Below are 7,500 nucleotides of genomic sequence, written 5' to 3'. Positions count from 1 at the left end.
CCTCTGCCTCAGGCAATCAGCATTCAGTAATTTTCGCCTGTATTTGAAAAACTTAGTACGATGAACAAGTAATTGATTCGTAATCAGTCAGTTCTGACTACGTTTTACTTGCTTCCTGTTGTGCTCTCTATACTTTTAATTAATGCTTTTAAGCATACTTTTAAAAAAGTATATCGGTGTTTTCTTTACATAAAGTTTGTAAAACTGTTGTAACTGATGCACGCATGCATGCACGCAAACAATTCACTGATGTTCCTTAGCCATTATTTCAATATTAATGTAGCTGGATTCTGTGTTGCTACTCAATCCATTCAAACGGGGACATTGCAGGGTAATGGGACAATCCTATTTAACTATTTGTTTGTTGTTTGATTGAACTATACGGCTTTCTGTTCTTCCCTCAGTTGCATCGAAAATCACAATTTCTCATCAGCTTTAAACTCTTCTTAGAATTCATATGTGGCGAGATTCATTATTCCTGCTTAAGAGCTTGTAAGGACTCGAGAAAAATTTATTAGTATTGTTACGGTATATACCTAGCCGTTCACTGAACAAAACGAGCACTTTGATTGGTTGATTCTTGGTCACGTGCCCCTGATCAAATTCAAATGTATCCCGACCGGGATACAATTCCGCAGTTGTTGCCCCCACCAGATGTTTTGCTGCGACTGTTGACAGAAAAGTCTAAATATACAACAAAGCTCTTCATATCTGGTCCCTCCGGAAACTAGTTAGTTTTGTTTTTCCGAGAGTCCTGATTTTTCCCTCGACTTTCAGTCCTTTCTTCCAGTATTCGCGGTGACCTTCTATCCCTTCTGATAATCCATCACCTTTGTTATACATCACATATTTTTCTATGTATTTGCCTGGAAATTGTTTAGTTTTGACATAAAATTTCCCATAGATCCACATTTGGGTAACATGCTTTTAACTCAACCAATGTTGTTATTGACAGATATATAATGATTATGCATGCTTACGATTTCGACAACAAATCATCTTCACACTGTTAAATTTGAAAGACCAATTAGTTCACCTAAACATGTTCGGCTTATCTACTGTGCCTTTTACAATTCACAAGACACTAGCTTTGAAAAAAAACGGACAAATATCTTCAAGGTCTGCAAAAAAAATATCAAAATCTTACACATTAACAACGAAATTGTAACAAATGAGTTTAATGAATTATTTAATAAGAATGTTTAGAAAAGTTGCAATTGCTACTAATAATATTTCAAATGGATCTATTACAATTTCTAATCCAAGTTTTAACGTCATTACACTTAAGGCAACCTTGAGAAACTTTTGGTGTTAATTCTTTTCAATTTACAACATCTGTTGAAAACTTTTCCGACCTATTTTTTTCCGATTGCGATATTATTGAATTAGAGCCTTTTAAAAAAGCTTTGCTAGAGAGAAGAAAGTCATTTTAGGGCTGCTTCTTATGGAGAGGCTTATGTTCCAAAATTACAAATAACTGGTTTCAATCTACAATCGTTGGTGTTAAAAAAACAATCTTTAGTGCAGGATTACTAATTGTTGGTTTTAAACCACAATTGTTAGTGCAGAATTACCAATTGTTGGTGTCAAACCACCATCGTGAGTGCAGAATTACTAATCATTGGTGTTAAACTGTGATCGTAACTGCAAAAATAGAAATCTTTGATGTTAAATTGTAATCGTAACCTCTAGGCAAAAATCGGCACCGTTAAAGTACAAAGAGTCACAATCAACTTCAATCGCAACTGTTAAGCCACGAATCATTCCTGCTAGGTTTTTCGTTTCTTTCACTAGTGCTAATTAACAACTAGACCTGTAGCCTGTGAGGGCTATGTGTAAAATAGCCCATGAGGCGAACCCGAATGGGCTATTGACCCGTCACCCATGACCCTTGAGGGCAAAGGGTTTTAGTATCACCCAACTAGTCAGACAGAAAAGGCAATAATAAAGTTAGCAAATGCCAGTTGAAGAAATATTTATTTGGGAATAAAACGAAAGAAAGCGCCACACTTTTCGCTACTCGAGGACTATTATTATTGGTCATCTAGAAGCGTAGCCAATAGGCCACACTATTAGTATCACCCAAATAGTGGACTAATGCAAATCCTGCATTATGATTGGCTACGCTACTAGAGGACTATTATTAGTAGTCCTTGAGTAGTGAAAAGCGTGATGCTTTCTTTCGTTTTATTCCCTAATAAATATTTCTTTAACTTGCCTTCGCTAACTTTGTTATTGCTTTTTCCGTCTGACTATTTGGGTGATACTAAAACAATTGGACCCTTCACCTTAAGGGCCACGGGTCAACAGCCCATTCGGCTTCGCCTAATGAGCTATTAAATATCGATTAATTATCGACCTCCAATTTTGGCAACCAATCAAATCTCGAGCAGCTCGAGCCCATGTTGGCCATGAGGAGAATCCTGGCATCACTCTCCATAGAAAGTAGCCTCTTGGAAAAGTTCAAAGCACAGGACATAACACCTGAAGTTGTTCAGAATCTGTCTGACGCTCGACTATTTGAACTCGGAGTGACAACTATAGGAAAGCGCCAGCTGTGACGGTCCCTCTGCAGGGAAAGCAGAGCCGGAATGGTAAGCAGGTCGCTTTTTATTATAAGCTTAATTTACAAGTGAGCTTAACCTCAACTTCTGAAAATTTTATGAACAAAGAGCAATAGAAATAATATGCAGAAATAACATCTTGTAACGTAGGTTTTGTTTTGCTTGATGGGACAATGAAAAACGCAGACTGCAAACTGTGCAGACCGTCTGTAAAATGAAAATTCGGTTAGCCTGAATTAGGCCTAAGTAAAATTCAGGTTAGCCTGTTTATGGTTAGCTCTCAATAATATTGAGGGTAACACCATATTTTACCCCTGGTCTGCACGGTGTGCAGTCTGCGTTTTGGCGTGACGGCTTCTTGTTAGCGTTTTCCTTAAATCAAATAACTATCAGGCCTAATCTTCATCATATGAGGATTGAAAGCTGAAAACTACGACTAACCAGTGAATTCGTATTAGATTATCCACTTCCACGTATTAAAAGCGAGGCTGCAAGACTCACTACAAAATTGAGCGCATGCAACAAATTAGAATAGGCAATAACGTTTCGCTGACTTCGTCAAGCGACGGTGACACCAAAACGCAGACTGTGCAGACCGTGCAGACCCAGGGTAAAATATAGTGTTACCCTCACTATTATTGAGAGCTAACCGTAAACAGGCTAACCTGAATGTTGTTTAGGCCTAATTAGGCTAACCGAATGTTATTTAGGCCTAATTCAGGCTAACCGAATTTTCATTTTACAGACTGTCTGCACAGTCTGCAGTCTGCGTTTTTCAGTGTCCCCTTGCAACATGCTAGCGATGATCTAACAGAACTGGTGGGGGAAAACTAGCCTTAAAGGTAGTTCAAGGACGAAGGCTGGTAAGCGTAGATTTGCATTCCAAAAGTTCAAGGGTAACTGGGATTACTAAAGGAAAGGTTGCAGCGCCAAGGGTTCATCAGAGACTTGTGGTGGTTTTGGATCACAAGGACAACTGTCCAGAAGTTTACCCCTTGGCTCGAAATAATTTCCGGAGAGTCTCCGGACACGATGACTGGCCAAATTCATTTTAGCTCAGTTATGTACTGTTTCTGGCCTGTCAAATTATATATTAAAATAAATAACTCTTAAAACAGCGGCCCATGAACCAAAACTGGCATTATATATTTCCAAAAAAAGTTGTTGCTTAGAGCTTATAGCACTTCAAAGCACTCATTGTCAACAACAGTTCTTGTTGCATTTCAGCCAGGATTTCAGATCAAAGTTCTGCAAATGACAATACACAGCGACTTGCTATAACTGAAACAACTGAACAGCATGGAAATTTTAATTTATTTCATTTTCAAAACGATCTAATGTGACCGGTCAACATGACCGGCAAGACGAAAGGTTTACCAGTCAACTCCCAAATTAGTTCGGACATTGTCCGTTGACCGGCCATTATTTCGAGCCCTGTGCCATGGTTGTGAGTGAGGGTAACATACGTTATCAGGGAAATGATGATTAAATTCACATCAGAGAAAAAATTAGAGACTACCCTGTGTGCAAGACTTTGCAAGAGCATGAATCTACTGTTGATGGTATTTTTCTTTCCTGTTCAGTCTTTATTAAGTAATCCTTATTAAGTAATCCTAAGAATCATTTTGTATCAATCCTTGCTGTAGCCTTTTTGAAGAAAACCCAGAGGGGAACCTGTCAGAATAGCATATCCACTCATCTTTATGCATTTCAAGTGTTAACAGAATATCTTTTATGACACATTAACTCAAAGAAGCCAGTAAAAGAAACGTTGCTTGCCAGGCCTTCTAGTTTTAGCTTTAAGGACAACATGCATTTTCTCTACTCAAGAAGTTAGGGAGGGATTGGGTGTGGACAAGTGGGTATGCATGGCATGTATATTTATCATAAGGGTATCATTTTACTTTTTATAGGACAGTGATGATGAGGAATTTGTGAAATACAGTGAGGATGAAGGTACTTTTGAGAGACAGTCGGATGAGGACTTTATGAAACTCACTGAGGATGCAGGTTGTTTTGGGACACAGTCAGTGTCATCAACCAGCACTCCTTCAATTAACCCCTGTACAACTACAATCCAGCTAATGCAAATGCAACCATCAAGTAGTACTGGTCCAACTAATACCAATGTTGATGATTATTTATCAACTGTTGTAGCACCAGGAACCAGTAATGATGATGACCAGTTCATGAAGGATTAAGTTAACGGAATTGTTTCGCAGCATAAAGATGCAAGTGATAGAAGAAACTCTCCAGGACTCTTGAGGATGCAGTTGACTTCTTGAAAAGAATGGTTAGTTTTATGTCTATGTTGTGGTTGACTTTTACACTTGGTTAAATGTTATTTTCTTTTGTTTCAATATGATAGACATAGATTACCATACCCAAAAACAAAGGAAAATAAAATTGAACCCATTGACTTCCAGGGAAGTCTGGCCGGTTCAGGCCAGTTTGGGTGTCAAAGGGTTAAACCAAGATAAAATTGAACCACAGCATCTACAGTGTATATTTGGTACATGTTCAGGGCAAAAAACGTCCGCTCGTCCGCCTGTCCGAGATGAGTACTCTTGTATCTTGGACGAGTGGACTTCCAAAAGCACTTGTCCTACGTGACGAGTAGAGTTTGCAGAAAAAAAAAGTTATTTTCTACTGAGAGCTGAGTTCCCAAGCATCTCTGGACTTTGTAAACTAGCCTGAGTTTTGCGAATTTTGGTTTCTTTTCACGGCAACTTCTGCATTTTCGCCTCGGTTTTCCGAGAGTATCTGGCTCTGTTGTTTCGGTAAAGACTGGGATCCACATTCCATATATGGAAATGACGACCTCCTTTGAGACAAGGCTTCATTAACCCTTGAACAAGACGATTACCATTGTGACAAGATAAGTGTAGTTGTAGTAAGTCTTGTGATCATCAGGCCCCAGTTGTTCAAAGGGTGGATAGCGCTATCCACTGAATAAATGACTATCCACTGGATAATTCAATTGCTTTCGCTAGTGTTTATCCGCTAGATAGTGATTTATCCGGTGGATAGCGCTATCCACCTTTTGAACAACTGAGACCAGATCATTTCCTTGAAAACAGCCTCAGAATATTGCCAGGACTTACATGTTTCATCTTAGATCGCAATTTTAATGCCTCATAGATGTGCTGCATTTTCTCAAGTGGTGTATTGTACATAAAGAATGTGAGTGATCCCTGATGTGTGTGTATGAAATGGTTGTATTAAAAAGTGCAAAGAACAACAGAAATTGAAATAACTGTGAAAACAAACACTTGAGAATTGGTTCAAAACAGATTATATTATACAATTTCTACGTTTTTTAATGATATTTTGTTATTCACTTAAATAAATTTTCTGGACAAGTGAATTTAACTTTCGGACAACCAAAATCTCAACGTTACTCGTCCAATGGACAAGTGGTATGAAAAAAAAGTTTTTTGCCCTGATTTTTGCTGATTTGGTGCAATATTCAGGATCTATCCAATCGATTTGATTAATTTTCCTATAAGTCATTCAGAATCTCAAAGCATTATTGATCTTGAACTTATATCACTGGACCAAGGAATCTTGGAAGGAATGAGAATGCAGTCAATTGCAAGCCAGTTGTGTAGATCTTTCTCGAATTAGATTTTAGTACATGGGTAACTTGTTTGGAAGCTCCCCAGACAGGTTGGTTTTTTACCTTTTACTTGTTTCATGGGCAAAGTGGTTGGTTCACGGTTTGGGCAAACGGTGAACAAAATTAAAGACTGACAAACTCCTGTTGGGAATTGTGCTTACATGTACCATTTGAACAAATTAGTCCTGTTTACTGGTCCAGAGACTCGTCCAGGAACACAGGACCACCTTTTCAGACATTTCATTGCTCTTGGTATTATTTTCCACTGCAACAACACGATATGTTGTGTTCCATTTACTTTTCAACCTGAATTTCAAGAAAATGCTTAGCAAAAATGGTATACCTCTGTTGTTTAGCTTGAAGAAATATGTTCATTATTGAACTATATAGACTGATACCAGAAACCTATAAGGGTTTCTGCTAATACTGAACACCATGGGGAATGGGAGATCACAAATTGAGTCCTTTTCTCCTTCAGGAGATGTCATAATGTCCAATAGAGTCTAATGTCACTTGAGCCTCTACATGTATATTGACACATTTTAGGCTGTAGTGGATCATTGGTTATATTATATTGAACTATTTAAAGTTAGGTAAAAATAGAAGGTGTGCATCAAGGGTGAGGTGGGTTGATAATGCATATGCATGGGAACTACAAAAGGGAAAGTGACTAGACTTAAGATCTCCAGAGGCTGTCAATTCTCTGGGAAGGGGTTCCATCTGCCACCAAAGATAGTTTACCAACCAAGTCTGAAAGGAAGGTCTCCTCTATTGTGTAAATTGAACTAAATAGCAGTCAGATATTTTTCAGAAATCTTTACGTTATTGATGCCTTGGTTTTATCCTTGACTAAGAACCTCCGGAAAACAGTTACAAAAAAATGAAATTTATAAATTAATATTTTTTGTGCCTGTTATGTCATGTAATGAGTGTGCATGTGCAACATTTACAAGAAAAGATTCAAGTACAACTTTATTTTAAGAAAATATTACTTTGCAAGTTTTTTAATTAGGTGGGCTGAGGTTTGATACAAATGTAGGCCACTGGGGTTGAAAGTGATACAATAGTATACTAAGCTTTCTACAGTCCATGTACTATTCCTTCCGGCATGCAGAAATCAGAGTAGAGGCAGCTAAACATTTAATGCTAACCGTGCAAAGTCATGCAATTTTTGTATTTATGAAATAAATAAGGTCACTACAGTGTATCTTGCTATTTCTAGGACAAGAATGCTACAAATAAATAATAAAATTATATTCCTTGCCTTTCAAGTATTTTTAATTACCGGTAGGCAATGTTAAGCAGTAAGGATAAAAT

At 37.8% G+C, this 7,500-nt stretch overlaps 1 protein-coding gene across 5 annotated transcripts in view; it reads left to right on the top strand.

The window, feature by feature from the left end:
* LOC137979686 (tetratricopeptide repeat protein 28-like) overlaps nucleotides 1–7,500 on the top strand; it is a 56,500-nt gene that overhangs the window by 681 nt on the left and 48,319 nt on the right. Inside the window, exons 2-4 of one of the 5 annotated variants that reach the window (XM_068826998.1) lie at nucleotides 2,394–2,594; nucleotides 4,478–4,520; nucleotides 4,722–4,857. The exons of 2 other annotated variants lie outside the window; for them this stretch is intronic. The gene's annotated coding sequence lies outside the window, so the exon portion shown is untranslated. Of the gene's footprint in view, nucleotides 1–2,393; nucleotides 2,595–4,477; nucleotides 4,858–7,500 lie in introns of all 5 variants that reach the window. 2 more of the 5 variants (XR_011118384.1, XM_068826997.1) reach the window with 2 other exon arrangements.

This window comes from Montipora foliosa, chromosome 12 (genome assembly GCF_036669935.1).
Source record: "Montipora foliosa isolate CH-2021 chromosome 12, ASM3666993v2, whole genome shotgun sequence".
NCBI classification, from domain to species: Eukaryota; Metazoa; Cnidaria; class Anthozoa; order Scleractinia; family Acroporidae; genus Montipora; species Montipora foliosa.
This window is presented reverse-complemented; position numbering and strand designations above follow the sequence as displayed.